Here is a 3402-nt window from a genome sequence, read left to right as displayed (position 1 = left end):
GTATCTATATCTGCTAGTTTTAACAGATACCTTTTCAGGGTGGCCAGAGGCTTTTCCAACCAAGACTGCCAAAGCCCGGGAGGTAACCAAGGTATTGCTACAAGAGGTAATACCACGTTTCGGGGTTCCAGCCACAATATCTTCAGATAGGGGGCCACGTTTTATCTCAAAAATAGTACAACAAATCAGTCATCACCTGGGCATACACTGGGAGCTCCATACCCCTTATCATCCCCAGTCAAGTGGCCAAGTAGAAAAAATGAATCATTTAATTAAACAGCAAACTGTTAGGCTAAGACAAGAAGCTAATTTACCTTGGCCCCAATCTCTCCCACTGGCATTGATGCGGATCCGAACCAAGCCCAGAGCCAAAGAAAAACTAAGTCCCTTTGAAATGCTTTATGGGAGACCATATGGTGTGCAAAAGGGATTGTCTACCCAAGGGGGGGAGGAGAGGCTGACTGCCTATATGATAGCCCTAGGCAAACAGCTCAAAACAATTGAGAAACATGTGGCTGGAACCCGGAGCAGAGGGCTGGATGGGCCAGTGCATGACATACAGCCTGGAGATTATGTGTATGTTACGTCTCTTACAGAAAAAACTTTAGAACCACAGTGGGAAGGACCGTTCCAGGTGATCCTCACCACCTTCACTGCAGTTAAGATCAAGGAACAGAGCGCCTGGATTCACCATTCTCGAGTGAAGAAAGCTCCAGAAGCCCCTTGGAAAGTAACACTGGGTGACAATGAACTGAAACTAAAACTTACTAGAGCAAAATGAGTACATTGCAGTTGGGAGCATTCCATGATTTCGCTTGCAAAAACCTAGTCAATAAAGTCAGTCTGTTTGTTTTAATTGTAACCACAAGTGTAATTCAAGAATTGGAAAGAACCTCTAGCCAGAAAAATGCTGAATGGCCTTGGTCCCAAGCTTTCATTCAATCCACTGGATTCATGGGAAAACACTCTGATATAAGAGATTTAAACCTATCAACTGTAGTTATGCATGAAAACCAGATATATAAAAAGCGAGAATGGCAAAAACAAAGGCTATGGACCCTTCAAGGGACTATCGGAGAAGTAATCAGGGTAGGATGCCGGATGATTAATGAGACTAACTATGAAAAGGCAGTCCAAATTAGTGTTTCAGCTTCTCCTACGGGCAAGCACTGGGAAGTTTGTGACCATTTAAGTAAATTGGATTGTTGGTATAATTTTACATTAGTACAAACAGTGGATGTGGTCTGCCTCTGGGGTCGTGGGGATAAAGGGCTAACATTCAAGTTTAGAATGAAAGCCGTGCCTATTGCAATGACCAACTCAACTGTAACCCAAGCTCAGACCACACCATCTAAAGTTAAACCTAAGATTGAACCTAAAATTTATGAAGTTGGTCCATATGTAATAAGGAATACAGGACAACAACAACTGTTATTTAATCCAGAGTGGTCTCTCAAGCGTATTGAATTACTAATGCAAACTAACATCTCTGAGATTCAGCCAGCCTGCTCCTCTTTCCTAAAGACATCATCTGAGAGCTGGGCAACATGGTTACAAAAGCAGATACACTTCAGGGGCAGAATGAGAAGGGACTTAACTGGAATATTAGGAACAGGGTTAGGAGTATTAAATGGAATTGATTCAGAAATATTAATGAATAAATTAGCGGCTGCAACAAGTGATTTGACGAAACTAAAACAGCCCCTACAATTCTCTTTATTAGCACTAGGAACTAACCAATGGGAAGTTTCTAAAATATTACCAAGGTGGAAAGAGGCTGGGGACCAAGACCACAAGCTAATAATAAAAGCACTAAATATTGCCCAAAATAATGTGTCATTAGCCCTTAGCTGCATACAGGTACAATTATGGATGCAATCAATAGTTGCTTCAGTAATAAGAGAGGGAAGTGAAGGTGCTTTTCCAATTGACATTAGGAAAATTGTCTAGGACAATGCAAATAATTTAGAAAGAAAACTTCAGTCTTGGTGGACTCTGGTAAATTTTACTTATGACCCTACCACCGAAATAGCTACTGCCTTTGTGCTGACTATAGGTAATGCCACAATTTACAATATCCACCCTATTATTGCATTAGGACTGAATCATGAAGGGGCAGTTCTCTACCCCTCGGAACATAGAGCATGGGCCCGGTTGATGAATGGGGGGTGGCAAACTGTGAATTTGGAATCGTGTGTTACCTGGGAACAACAAGGGTTTATCTGTGAGGCTAACACAATTGATGCACAAGACATATGTTTAGACACTGAGCAAAGCATCTGCCACTTTGAGATTCATCCTGATACTAGTCAGAAGAGTGTGCTTGTATATATTGGCCTAGGCTGTGTATGTCTAAGAACTGTGTGTGTTTCTGTAGAAATAGATGATAACAATGTAAATTTGCCTATTAAGAACCATTCTAACTTTTGTATTTGTAATTTTGTTAAAATTGTAGGGTGTGATTTTTTATACTCAGCACCGGTTACATCCCACCAGTTGATAAGATCTAACTATACAATATACCATAAATTATCACCTACACCCATTAGAATGAACCTGACATTAGTAAAACAGCTAATGAACCACCAAGATTTGGCAAAAATCCTGAAAGAGATCCAAGAAAACGGGCAAAAGACTCTGATTACTGTCTATCATGATACAAAGGAAATAAGCAAAGTATTACGAAGAGTAAACCAAGACACAAATCATCACTGGTAGGATGCACTCTTTAGATGGTCACCAACTGCAACTGGGATTTTGAACACACTTTGCCACCCTATCATTATAATACTAGCATTAGTAACTATAAGTCTGGTGCTATCGATTGCAATGCTTGTTTGGAACTAGAGGATGTTAAAACGGATAGCAGTACTGACTTCCCTAGCAGCAGCATATGGTAATGCAATGAGGGATACATACCGAGGAGAGCAAGCTGTAAAAATAGACTGAAAAATAAAAGAGCATTGGTATTGCTAAGTAAAAGAATTTACTAATTTTCTAGAAAAGGAGGGACTGAAACAAAGAAAAATGCTTAACTAAAAGGGGTGTCTGACAAAACCAGACCCTGACACCCTAATCCACAAGAACAGGAAAAAGAGCCAGACTGCAAGATGAGATAAGGAGCTGGAATACACAAGCAAGATGCAAAGACAAAGGCACCACAGGATAAAGGAGATTCCTCGAACCCTAAGCCAGAAGAAACAGAAACGGATTTAAAGTTCCAAAAAAGGCGACCAAAGGACTGAAAGGGGCACGGGGCTAATTGTAATATGAAGTGAAGACAGGCGGGGTTAGAAAATTAATATGTATTAGGCATGTCATGTAAACCTGGTCTGTAAAGGATAAAAAGGGGAAACCCAATCAAAAAGGTGTGCATGCTTTTTGGAGGAGATATCCCCCATG

General features: G+C 40.7%; 1 pseudogene; it reads left to right on the top strand.

Moving 5' to 3' along the window:
• The first annotated feature begins 1034 nt into the window (after nt 1–1034).
• LOC148183273 (uncharacterized) lies at nt 1035–2949 on the top strand (annotated as a pseudogene).
• The last annotated feature ends 453 nt before the right edge of the window (nt 2950–3402 follow it).

Source organism: Pseudopodoces humilis, chromosome 12, assembly GCF_049639895.1.
Source record: "Pseudopodoces humilis isolate 2021_Gansu_Grassland_sample_001 chromosome 12, ASM4963989v1, whole genome shotgun sequence".
NCBI classification, from domain to species: Eukaryota; Metazoa; Chordata; class Aves; order Passeriformes; family Paridae; genus Pseudopodoces; species Pseudopodoces humilis.
This window is presented reverse-complemented; position numbering and strand designations above follow the sequence as displayed.